This window comes from Theropithecus gelada, chromosome X (genome assembly GCF_003255815.1).
Source record: "Theropithecus gelada isolate Dixy chromosome X, Tgel_1.0, whole genome shotgun sequence".
Taxonomy (NCBI): Eukaryota; Metazoa; Chordata; class Mammalia; order Primates; family Cercopithecidae; genus Theropithecus; species Theropithecus gelada.
In genome coordinates, this window is record NC_037689.1 from 101,544,850 (window position 1) to 101,558,778 (window position 13,929).

Genomic DNA, 13,929 nt, shown 5'->3' on the forward strand with positions numbered 1-13,929 from the left:
GGAAGGGGAACATCACACACCGGGGCCTATCATGGGGAGGGGGGAGGGGGGAGGGATTGCATTGGGAGTTATACCTGATGTAAATGACGAGTTGATGGGTGCAGCACACCAACATGGCACAAGTATACATATGTAACAAACCTGCACGTTATGCACATGTACCCTACAACTTAAAGTATAATAATAATAAATAAATTAAAAAAAAAGAAATAAATAAATAAATAAATAAATAAAATAAAAAAAGGTTTAAATGTTAGAATCTGCAAATAGACATAACAGCTACAGTATTTTTAAAATTCCTAAATTCTTAAAAAAATTGATTCTCAAGGCAACCTTCTTAGGGAGGAAAAATGTATCCATAAAATGCAAACATTTCAACATTCAAAGGATTTATTATATTACATGCAAAACATTTCCCAAACATGTCTATCTCAGAATAAGTTGTAGCAATTGAACCAAAGACAGGACTTACGAACTTGAGTATTAAGTGTAATGGAAGTATTTGAGCACACCAATGACGTGCCATTCAAAATGGCCAGTCTTGGCAAGGTTACTCCCTGTCAGACCGTTCAGGTAAAGCAAATCCTCCTGGCAATACAATGAAGTTAGTAAAATGTTCCCAGATTATGATGGGGGAAAAAAGTCTTTTTTACCTAAAAAGGTATAATATGGTAAGAAAACCAGAGAGGTAAGCACACACACATGAAATTCTAAACAGTCCTTTCTAAAAATTGGGGTACACAAATCCTACTTGAAATTGTAGCAACCAAATCCTGCTCTTGATTGGATGGAGGAGGCAAGGGGCATGTCCATATATTCCCTGAATTAATATTCTCAAATCGTCATCATTAAAACATGTAAGCAAACAAACAAATAGCATACAAACACACCAATTTCCTCCTCTACGCCCAGCAGGAACAGCCCAGAAAGGCTCTGGTTGGTTCATTCTGTGTCTTGAACTATTTTGTGTCACTATAACAGAATTCCCGAGGCTAGGTAATTTATAAGGAAAAGCAGTTTATCTAGTGGATGGTTCTGTAGGCTGGGAAACACTGGGACATGACCCTGGCTCCTGTGAGGGCTTCCGTGCTGCCTCATAATATAGCAGATAAGATCAAACGGGAAGAGGACAGGTATAAAGAGAACCCAAGAGATGTCCTGGCTTTGTAACAACCCTCTCTAGAGGGGAGGAAACTAACGCATTGCCGAGAGAATGAATCCAGTCTCTCCAGAGTGAGAGCTAAGTCACTACTGGAAGAATGGCACCAAGCCAGTCATGAGAGATCTGCCCCTAATGATCTGCCCACATCAGGTGCATTGGGGATCACACTTCAACATGTTTTTGGGTGGGGACAAACAAATCATATCCAAACCGAGGCATCCTGAGTCGCCTCCGTACACTTTTGGCCAGTGACTGTGGCTCAGAGACTGTAATTCTGTCATTGGTTGAGCCAGTGGAGACAGGAGTGTGAACAAAAGTTCTCTGAAAAGGAATTTGGAGGACAGAGCACTTGTGCCAGTAAATACTTGGCAATTCTGGGAGAGGCTGTCTTGGGTGTGAAACCAATTGCATTGAAGGGAGTGGTAGGGTTTAACAGTGAGTGGTAGGGTTTAAAGTTTGTTCCCCTGAACTCCTTAATAAAGCCCATTTATGCAAACGAAGGATTGAAATCACTGAGTTCTGATAGGCCTGCACAGCTGAGCTCTGATTGGTCAATGACACTGATCCCTGATTTGTTGATAGAGCCTAGCTCTGATTGGCTGGTTCTGGTGTGCTCTGGAAACCTCAAAGTTGAACAGAGGTGTGAGTTTTCTGGGAACTCAGGGTACATGTGTGATCTCTAGTCAGCAAATGGCCGCTTGGCTCCATTTGAATTTAGGCCCAGTTAGCCACTTGTGATCCATCTTAAAGGATTGGTTCTTTGACATTCAAATATGTGTCCAGAGGCGTGAGCTGCTGTCATTGGATTCTTCCATCATCTGAGTGATGCAGAGTAGCTTTATTTAGTCTTATCTAGTTTCTTTAGTCACCAAAATAAGCTTTGTCAGTATGAGAATGGTTCTGCACATTCTCTGATCTTTTTGTTACTCATGTTTGCTAATGTAGCCCATTACCATTCCTTCTTGCATCTCAGATTATCTTTTTGTGATCACTTTTCATCTGCCTAAAGTATGTTCTTCCTGCGTTCTTTGAAGGTGAAATTCACTGGTGTAAACACTGCTACTTTTCTAGTTAGAAATGTCTTTTCAGATTGGGATCCACAGGAAGCAGACTCTGAGATGGATTTTAGTGTGCATGACATGTACTTAGAATTAATCCCTGAGGAATGGAAGGGAGGGAAGCAGGAGTGGGCACAGAGAGAAGTGCACCCATACTGCAGGCCCAACCAAAGCCTCTTTGGATCCCAAGGGGAGTTTTGAAGGTAAATGGCCAATCAGAATTATTCCACCTTGGGCAGAGCAAGCCAGATGTTTGTGCCTCCTCTTGAATCAGTCGTTGGATGTGGTTAATCTCTGTAAGTGCGTGACCTTGGGCAAGGCAGCTCCTGCAGCTCGGGTTATACCTGAAAGAATTGATGGCTGATGACTGGCATCCGACTGCTGTCCCAGCAGCTGAAGCAGCAAATCTGTCCTTGAAGGGGGTTCGGGGTGGTCTACCTGCATGTCTGTCACAGCTTACTTCTTAAACGATGTTTGGCTAGGAATGCAACTCTAGCATGACAGCTATTTTTTCCTCAGTGCTTCTTTTTGGCTTCCATTTGTTGATGTATAGATGTCTGCTGTCTAATTTGTACTCCTTTATAGGCAATGTATCTATTTTATGCTATTATGATCTTTGTTTATCATTATGCTGTAGCTTTACTATGATGTGTCCAGGTGTGCTTCCTAAGTTTAGTGAATCATTTATCTCCCTAATTTTGGAAACTTACCGGCCATTTATTTACCAGTTTCATTTCTATATTTCAGGAATCCTACTTGGATACACTTTGAAACAAGAGCAAACCGAAACACAATATACTTCAAATAGTTTGTTGAATATACAAACTATGATAGTTCAAATCTGAACACTGGTACTTTTCCTCTTGAATTTCAACCAAGTAAAAAAGAAAAGAAAGAAAACTCCAGGTATTAGAGCTACCTGACAAAAACTCATGCTGAACCTGATCTTCCAAGTGACAGTAGAACTGAAATGGATGTGTCTGCACAGATGCCAGGGCTGTGTGGATGGCACAAGTATGATATAGCAAAAGAACAGGAACCAACGGTTAATTTGTCCACAATTAGGGAGCTAATTGACTTTACCACATAAAATGTTTCATATGAATTCTACAACAATACTGTGTTATGTACAAAATTAAATTTTTTTTGTTTTAATGGAAAAGCTTTACACAAACAAGCCATTAGCTCATTTCAAGAAAAAAAAACCGTAAAAATTAGTTTAAGGTCTTCGTTTTAAATCAACTTAAGTTATATGATATATATACATATTTTCATTTGCAGTAGATCTTTTCTTCTTTCTTTCTTTCTCTTTCTTCTCTCTCTCTTTCTCTTTCTTTCTTTCTTTTTCTTTCTTTCTTTCTTTTTCTTTATTTCTTTCATCTTTCTCTTTTGTGCTTTTCACTTTCTGACGCTTTTGGATCCATTCTTCAGTTCACATTCTAAAATACTTGTATTGGGTGAAAATGAATAGTACAAAAGTTGGTAATTTCCATCCATTATCTTTGTGGCCTATAAAACTGGAAATTGATGAAGAAAAAAACCCTGCTGATCAAGTTTGAACCCTCCTACAGAAAGGATCTGAACAACTGGGTGGCAGAAGAAATTCTAGCAATTAAGCATGTGGAACACCCTTAGAGAGACAGCCTGGACCTGCGTGGAGGAGTGCATTACCCCAACATCAGCTTTGAGATGATGGAGCTGGATTTTGGCTGCATCCTGAATGATACTGAGGTCATTCGCTAGGTTACCATCACCAACTGCAGCCCCTTGGTCGTGAAGTTCCGCTGGTTCTTCTTGGTGAATTACGAGGAAAATCAGATAATGTAGCACCGGCATAGAACTCCCACAGAACTCTGCTGTTCATTTATTTTCTCTTTCAGGCTTTTCACTAGGTTTTCTGTATTCTGTGTACTCATCATTCATGAATATTTTCATTTTTGACAACTAATTACTGAGGGAATTAATAAGGGGCTTAAAATCGTGACTCATTCTAGGTTTCCTGACAGGAAACCTAGATAAAGCATCTTTGAAAGTCCCAATCACCACTGAATTAAGAAAACAATATCCATAAGCCCATTTTAATTTTGAATCTAGTGGTAAGATCATTAAAATTTCATCACTAAAAATTAAAGTATTTGTAGAGTGTTTTAAAAAACACCTGTATTAGCAGAGTATTCACATAGCACAAGTTAAGTGAGTAGTGTGAGAACACAGTAATACTTGCTAACATGCATATACAATGCATTTAAAGTTGCTATATGTAACAATGAGATCACCCATCCCAACCCCTCCTCACTGAAAACTGTATAACCTCTTGCAGAATGTCAGTGTTTCAAATCTTAGCATAACTTGAGATAGTAGCGTGCTGCCTGGTCCCTTTCAATCCTTTTTCCTATTGACGGGTTCAGTTGTTTTCCTACTGTAAGAGGGAGGTTTTTGTCAGCATCTCAATGCGTTTAGTTCATTTCTCACTGACACATGGGATAGGGAATTTATTTCCAGTAAGTTTCATTGTTTTCTTATGTGCATTAAAATGTTTTAAAGTCTTCTTTGACTTTTCTCGATGACTTCCCTTGCAAGTGTTTATGTCAGTACTACCACTCACAGTCTGAAGTCCACGGTGGGGCTGCCATTTTATTTTTCACATGTCAATAGTCTTTCTGTTCTTATAGTTAGTTAATCGAAGGGCAATAGCAGAAGGCTCACTGACAATCGCTACTTGGGTCACTGTCTTGTGTCATCTGCTGGTTTCTCTTCTACCAGCTGCAGTCTCCACATCATCTTTCTACTGGTTTTCCACTGCTTCTGATTTAACCTTTTATGACTGCACTGATAACTTCAAGAAGAGTCTGGCCAGATGCCTGTTGAGTAGGCAGTGATAGTCCCATTAAAGGTGTACCATGCACTATTGAAACAGTGGTAAGTGCTCTCACAGCCAGGGGGTTTCCAACGATGTTAATGACTTAGTCAGAATTGACTTCGTCTGCTACTTACACTGTGCAGACTTGGATGTGTAGCAGGGATGGTAATGAGTTTGGCAGACTGGATGGTGATTTCGTCTCTGTTTTCAGTAGAAGCTGGCATCCCAGTAGGGTTTGCCTGAATGATTACCTTTGGTGAGGCTGCTTCTGTTGGACTAGTGGTGGTTATTAATGGTGCACCGGCAATAACTGACTCAACTGTCATAGTTGAAAATTTCTGATGTCATGACTGCAGGTACTTGCATTGCCCCACGTACTGTCCTTGGAGCTGCTGCTGTTGCTGACACAGATTTGGTAGTAGTAGGAGACCTGGAGGAAGCATGGTGACCAGGGGAAATGATATTCACAACTCCAGGTACAACCTTCTCTGCTCTGGAGCAGTTTATAGGAGATGAGTTATTTCCACCAAGGACAGAAGTTGCTGCTTTCAGGACACTCTCTGCAGACAGTGACACTCGTTCTAATGACTTGCATCAGAAGCTGCCGCTAAACCTTCATTACAAGTCTGGCATTTGTCATCATCTATGACCAATCTGTTTGAGGGCATATCCTTGCACTGATATACAAGCCTCTGTCCTTCAGCCTTTTCAAAAATTTCCCTACAGTAATAAGATCTAAAAGCACATCCCTTGGCTTCATAATTCATGTCTGGCTTGTTCTTACACTTTTCCCAAAGCTTACAGATAGTGTTTGAATACAGAGGCTTAAATATGGCTTTTTCTCCCTAAGCCCATGTAATATACCTGGACAAATATTTTTCAACATTGAGGCTTTGCCAGAGCATACCAGAACCAGACAATCAGAGCTAGGGTCTATCAACCAATCAGGGCTCAGTGGCATTGGCCAATTAGAGCTCAGCAATTTCAATCCTTCGTTTGCATAAATGGGCTTTATTAGGAAGTTCGGAGGGAAAGTTTACTATTAAACCCGACCACTCCCTTCAGTGTAATTGGTTTCATATCCAAGGCAGCCTCTCCAGGGATTGCCAAGTGTTCACTGGCACAACAAGAGCTCTGTCCTCCAAATTCCTTTTCAGGGAACTTTTGTTCACACGCCTGTCTCCACTGGCTCAGCCAATGACGGAATTACAGTCTCTGAGCCAGAGTCACTGGCCAAAAGTGACTTCCAATTTGGAGCCGGGGGTGGGGGCAGGTGGCGTGTGGTGTCCTACCCATTTTTTGTGCATTCTTTTCCGTGAACCAAACATTGTCAGCTCTCATATATCTATAGCGCAGTTTGCTCCGAGAGAACGTGGTGGATTTTCCACAGTCGTGGAGCATATCTTCAGTTTTCTAAACGGTCACTTTTATTAGTTATTTTTCTAGGTTCTCGTTTATGGGAACGTTTTCGTTTTACTCATAGTTTCCTTTTTCACTCTCATGCTCTCTCGCGTGTACAGTGGGATTTTCCTGACTTTCATTGTGTGTGATATGGCAACAGATCACGTCCAGAAGCAGTTACAAGAATCCAGCTGACTTTTCCTAGGTAAGAAGTCTAGGGGATTTTCAATTATCTAAAAGAAAGTCGATCACCACTCTACGGCTTTAGAAAAAATATTTTTTCATGTGCGTTTGTAATTTATGTTAACATGAGGTGATAGTTTTTTTTTTTGTTTTTTTTTTTTTTTGTTTTTTTTTTTTTGAGATGGAGTCTCGCCTTGTCACCCAGGCTGGAGTGCAGAGGCGTGATCTCGGCTCACTGCAACCTCACCCTCTCGGGTTCACGCCATTCTCCTGCCCCAGCCTCCCGAGTAGCTGGAACTACAGGCGCCCGCCACAACGCCTGGCTAATTCTTCGTGTTTTTAGTAGAAACGGGGTTTCACCGTGTTAGCCAGGAAGGTCTCGATCTCCTGACCTCGTGATTCACCCGCCTCGGCCTCCCAAAATGCTGGGATTACAGGCTTGAGCCGCCGCGCTCAGTCGTGATAGGTTTTTAAGTACTACTTTAAAGTGGATTTTAAGATAAATTCATGAAAATTTCTGTTCTAATAATTTTGAAGTAATTATTGGCAGATAAAACTTACAGAAAAGATTTTGGGGTTCCTACTAATTTTTAGAAGTGTAAAGCTGTCCTGAGAAAAACTGTTCTAGATATTTAATCATTTGCAAGAGAATCAGATCAGTTGAAAACACTTAGCCCCCTTTTCCGTGGTTAAGCCTTTTGAAAAGTCCAATGCCCAGTATTCATCAAGACTTTGAAATCATACCGCTGATAGAAAGCTTTTTTGTCACCTTCTTGACCCTCATAGGAATGACAGTAGCATTTCATCCTCAAACATGGTGTTGGGCTTTTGTTTGAGGTCAGTAGCATCTTTTCTTTTCTAGGCATTTTAGGTAAAGTAAGAGATACCAAATATTCACACATGCCATTTTAGCAACCTTTGAGATTTACATTTTAAAAAATATTTCTTGGTTTATTCATATAAATCATGTTTATAGATTTTCTAATATTAAATCATACTAGCTTTCTGGGAAAGAAATTCCTTCCTGTGGGTGGCTTCCCTGGATATTAATTAGGTTCCTTCCTATGCCTCGTCATGGTGAAATTCTTGACTGTGCACGGTCACCAAGTGGTTAAGCTCGGGTTTCTCATGACTTTCATACCCTTGGCCACTTGCTTCCTTCAAAAGTCCCCAAGGCACCACTGTGTCCTGGGGGACTTCAGGCTCCCAGAAGCAGCCTGGATGCAAGGCTCAGATGGGCTCCCTCTGCAGCAAGAACCTGGGCTGTGGTGTGGGACAAAACAGGCGCTAGGGAAGTGCGCTGGACCCCTCAAAGAGCCGTTCCTCCACCTGTTTTTGTCTGAGTCTCCAGCTCTCCACACCGCTCACATTTCAGGCACAGTTGTGCTGAGAGAGCAGGCTGTACTCAACCCTGCCCACCCTCAACTATGGCAAGCTATGCATTCCAGGCATTCTTCCACCCCTGGAAGATACAACCACATATTTGGCCCGCTAACTTTTCTAAGGTTTTAGATTCTCAGCTATCTACACACAATGGCCAAAAAGCCTCACGTGCTCCCGTGGCAGATGGAAGACAGGAAATCAAAAGATATCCAGGGAGGGGAAAAGGGTCAATAAGAAATTGGTACTCACCAAAAGTCACACAAACATTAAACCATGAAGAGATGGTTTCCTGATCAGGAATGCAACCCATGATGTAGAGGTGAAAGCTCAGAATTTGAACTCAAAGGCCGCAAGGTGAAGTGGCCTTTGTTTTTATTCTCACAGGGGCAGTTTGAGCAGACACAGGAATTTAACTTTCTTTAGGTCAGATTTTTTGCTCTTTACTTTCGTCAAGAAGAGTTTTAAGGCTAGCTGTCACACCATTATGTGTCTTTTTATACATTTAACCTTTCTATCAATCTGTTAGAATAAGAAATCTCTAAAATACTTTAAACAAAATTGAGGAGGTTAATTTAAGGGATCGATCTTTTGGCCATTGGCAATTATAATTTTTAATAGTGTACTGAATTTCAATAGTGACTGGATGCAATAGGCTCTTCAGAGAAGAAGTAATCCCAAAGATTCCCCCTGTTCCCAGACATAGGCTAAGACAACAAATGACTCCTGGGATTGCTGTTTACCAGCATTCACTAGCTAGACCAGCGGTCCCCAACCTTTCTGGCAGTGTCTTGGAAGACAATTTTTCCACGGACCGGCATTGGGAGGACGGTATTGGGATGATTCAAGGGCATTACATTAATTGCGCACTTTATTTCTATTATTATTACATTGTAATATATATTGAAATAATTATACAACTAACCATAATGTGGAATCAGTGGGAGCCCTGAGCTTGTTTTCCTGCAACTAGACGGTCTCATCTCAGAGTGATGGGAGAGGGTGACATATCATCAGGCATTAGATTCCCAAAAGGAGTGTGCAACTGAAGATCACTCGCACGTGCAGTTCACCATAGGGTTCTCGCTCCTATGAGACTCTAATGCTGCTGACTTGAGAGGAGGCGGAGCTAAGGCGGTAATGCCAGTAGTGGGAAGTGCATGTAAATATAGATGAAGCTTCTGCTGCTCGCTAATGCTCACCTCCTGCTGAAATGGCCCAGTTCCTAACAGGCCACAGACCTGTACTGATACCTGGATTATGGGTTGGTGATCCTTGCTTGAGGCAATAAAGTTTGAGATCACAAAAGCCCCTTATGGACGGGACTTCTTACGACAAATCCTGCCGAGAGCTTGGCACATTTGGAACAAAATAAAATCTCTCTACTTCCCAGCGAAGAGACTTGTTAGACCAGACGCCTGCTGTGACCCAAAAATCACTTCCCCTGGATGGTGGCAAGCAAGAGAGAGTGCTTCCTCTTGCTCACAAATCAAGCTCTCAAGAACACAGATCAAGACGAGAGGGAACTTTATCCTGTAACCCTCTCTATGAACAACACAGAAAGACAAAGTCAAAGGAATACACTGTTTCTGGCATGAAAGGGATAAAAAATATGAATATTTATACCACAAAGTAGTGTAAGGTGTACCAGATTCGCTACAGCTAGACTAGTCACACAAAAATCTTTTTCTCCTAGGCATGAAACCTTGTAGAGGAGACAAACAGAGAGATTTGTTTTGTACCATCTGTCCAACTGGGTTGTACACAGAGAGAACCTGGGGGCCTGACTGGTAAGAAATTCTTGCCCTTTTGTCAGCTTGTCAAATGACTGCATTCCCTTAACTGCAGGTTCCAGAAGAGTGGAGTGGCTTTGGTGACCCTTCTTACTATACCAAATTGTGTGAAGGTTTGCTAAGAAATCAACTCACGAAAGGCAGATTAACAAGAGAAAAAGCATACAAGGCCGGGCGCGGTGGCTCACGCCTGTAATCCCAGCACTTTGAGAGGCCGAGGCGGGTGGATCACGAGGTCAGGAGATCAAGACCATCCTGGCTAACATGGTGAAACCCCGTCTCCACTAAAAATACAAAAAATTAGCTAGGCATGGTGGCGGGAACCTGTCGTCCCGGCTACTTGGGAGACTGAGGCAGGAGAATGGTGTGAACCCAGGAGGCGGAGGTTGCAGTGAGCTGACATCGTGCCACTGCACTCCAGCCTGGGTGACAGAGTGAGACTCTGTCTAAAAAACAAAACAAAACAAAACAAAACCGTATGAATTTATTTAACATATATACACTGCAGCCTTTGGAACAAAGGCAGAAAGGTACAGGGTAAATTGTCTATTTATATGTTCAGGTTCAGCAAAGTATGGGCAGCCCTGTAGAAATATGATGGTACAAAAAGGCTATGACCTAATGCTAATCTGGCAGGGCTTGTTTGTCTAGACTGTGCTTGGCTTTGGTGAACACACATTTCTTCCTCCTGGGTATAAGGCAGGACCCTCTCTGTAATGGGGTCTTGTGACCTGCAGTCAGACAAGGTAGGTCAGATCATTTCTTCATGGCCAGTTTTACCCAAAAAAGGTGGAGGAAAGTATTTTTAGGCTTTGTTACTATCTTTGGAAAAAAACGCTTCTGGTTTCTAGGACCCACCTTGGGGAGGAGGGATTCTGGTCTGTTACAGTTGGCTCTCCGGGAAGAATGGGGCTGAGAGACAGGGGGACCTAGGACCTCAGGAACATCTTTTACATCTGAGACTACTTCTGGGGCCTTTATTTTGGGGTATTGTGGTCTAAGCCCCAACAATAGAAATCAGCTGCATGTGAAAGTTCATCACTTACAATTTTTACTTTCCTCAAAAACGCTAAGAAAACAATAAAGACCAATCCTTTGCCACTGTAAAACTAGGATTGCTTTTCCTCAAGCTTCCAGTAACATCTTCCTAGTTTCCATCTGATAACTCACCACAAGCACCTTTAACACTCATAGTTCTAGCAACATATCGGTGATCATGATATATGTATTCTCTAAGTCAGAGATCCTTTCTCTGCAGCGAAGAATTCTTCTCTTAACCCTCACTTGAATTGCATTTGGTGTCCATATTTCCCCCAGCTGTCTCCTAAAGGCCCTCTAGGCTTCTTCTGCCATGCATGTCAAAATGCTTCCAGTCTGTATCCATTATCTAGTTCCAAAGCTGCTTCCACTCTTTCAGGTGTTAGCTATCAGATCTGCTTGGCAACAGAATCCCTATTAAGTTTGCTCTGTTAGCCTGACAATGTACCACAGACCTGGGTGGCTTAAACAGTAGACATTAATTGTTCACAGTTCTGGAGGCTAGAAGTCCAGATCAGAGCATCAGCCGGATTGTTTCCTTCTGAGTAGTAAGAGGGAAGGATCTTTTCCAGGGATTTTTCCTCAGCTTGTAGATGGCCCACTTCTCTGTATGCTACTTCACATTTTCTTCCCTGTATGCATGTTTCTTTGTCTGAATTTCCCCTTTTGATAGGCACAATGCATGCTAGCCGTTTCGGGTTAGAGCCCACCCTAATGAATGTAATTTAACTTCAGTATCCCAGTAAAGAATCCATCTTCAAGTAGGAGAGAGATGAGGGGTCAGGAGTCCAATAGAATGTATTTGGTGTTTTTTTGGGGAGTTGGGAGACACAACTGAACCCATAGGACATAGAAATCCTGAGTTGTAGGTGGGAATATCTCCTGCCTCTTCCATTATGTTAAGAAAACACTGGTGACTGATGAAGGGAAATAAGGTAACTCCTACCCATCTTTTTTCAAGACTACTTGAATGTTGAGTAGTTTTATACACACACATACGCACGCACACACACACACACACACACACACACACACATATATATAAATATATATATAAAATCTGGTTTATTCCATTAAATTATCTCGGTATAATGAGAGTGAAAAAGCTAACGGACATTGTTAGAGATAGAATGTTGATCTGACTAATCCTTATAAAGGGAAACCTAGGAATATAAGAGACAGAAATGACCATGTAGTAAAGGGATTAAATGGAAAATTATTAAATGAAAATCATTGCTGTCCTTGAAGCAAGTTAAGCTATAGATATATTAGAGTTGACAATGTTTAGTTCTCGGAAAAAGGAAGCATGAAAAATCGTCAGGACGCCACGGGCCACCTGCCCCTCCCCTTTATTACCTCCCCCCGCACGAGGTAATAAGAACCCATTAATCTCATGACCTCAGGTCTCAATCACACCCCTTTGTCAAAGTTTACCCCCGTTATTTCTCTGATTCTTACATGAACTCGGAAACTAGCGTTCGCCTTTATTTTACTTGCAGCCTCTCAACAGGTGCCTGCCGTGAGAAAATTAGCCTCTGGGGTAGAGTCGACTTTTGTCCACTGGGGGTCGCAGATCCCAATCCTCAGGGCCTCAAGACTGTGACGCGAAGGAAGGAAAGGAAGGATTGGAAGCAGCCTCCTCTGAAAATCCGATACCTCCCCTCCACCGCCTCCACTGTCGCCAGACGGAAAATTCCCTCTCCCATCTTCTGAACGCAAGCCATAGTGCCTCCTGCACCCCCCTTAACCCCCTTACATTTCCTCTGGGAGACCCTCGCCCTTCCAGCTCTGCAATCCTCCGCACAGAACTCAAGTTCGGATTTGGCTTTGATGACCTGCCAGGGAGAAAGGGACTAGAAGTTGGATAACCTCCCACCCCCATATTTCTTCCCAGGAAGAGATAAGGAGATGCAAAAGGGGTTCAAGACAGCTTGCGATCGTCTCCTCCCGCCCCTTGCCACCTCCCCGAACATCTGCCCTCCCGCCCAACAACGCTCCCGCCCACTTCAGTCCAGGCAAATCCTAAATCCTACCCAGTCGGTAACATCCAGATGAACCACAACTCCTTCCTCAGCGCAACCAGGCCGTGGGAGTGCTCCATCCCCTACCTCGCAGTTACTGATTCTCCAAGCCCGGCGCCGCCCAGTCCTGGAGGGGCTTCCCCCACGCCTCTCCGCGCCGGGCAATCGCGCGCTCTTTCTTTACCTGCGCTCCATTGTTGGGCAGCTTATGCTCCCGCGTGGACAGCTCTGTTTCGCCTTCCGGTCCCCGTAGCTCTGCTGGGGAACAGGATCGCTGGGGCCTCCTGGGCCGATAAACGACCCGGGGCTGCCCGGCCCAGCGAATGTTTCGCACGACCACCCAGTGACAGGTAGCCGAGTCGAGGCAGCGCGGTTCCCAAGGCAGCCACGGCTGCGCCCACCCTCCAGTTCGGAACTCGGGGCAGTTGCGGTTGCTTTCAGTCTCTGCCAGTTGAGACAAAAGAGCGTGACAAGACGCGCGACGCGGCCAATCACCGGGGCGAGGGGGCTGCCTCCCCGCGCAGCCTCTGGCCCCGAAGCTACTGCTAGCAAGACTCGAGAGCTGGCGGGCGGGGTCTGAAGCCGACAGGCGCGGAAGCCGGCGCTGCGTCAAGTGGAGCTCGGACGCACGGACCAGGCCCATTTCCCTTTCATCTGTGAGTTTGCTGCTACCCCATCGCTTCCCTTCTCCCCATCCCCTTCTGCCTCGGCTCTGCTCCGGGCTTTGAGACCGGATACCTTAAACACGAGGTGGGACAGAAACCAAGTGAACAATGAGAGTTCCTCACCTTTGTATAGGGGGAAGGGGGAAACAGCATTTACTGAGTGCTTTCTGTGTGCGGATGCGCCTGCACTGACGTCTCCTTTCTTATCAGCAGCCGTGTGAAGGAGGTAGCAGCGTACCCATTTAACAGGAAAGGACTGAAGCACCCAGGCAGTACAGTTAGGAAGTGCAGAGCTAAGAGCTCACACCCAAGTCGACATATCTGGCTTCAAAGGCTGCCCCTTGCCAACACTCCTCTATTCTGTTAGA

General features: G+C 43.6%; 1 pseudogene; it reads right to left on the bottom strand.

Annotated features, from left to right (window-relative positions):
- Positions 1-4,854: 4,854 nt before the first annotated feature.
- LOC112615224 lies at positions 4,855-13,539 on the bottom strand (annotated as a pseudogene).
- Between the last annotated feature and the right edge of the window lie 390 nt (positions 13,540-13,929).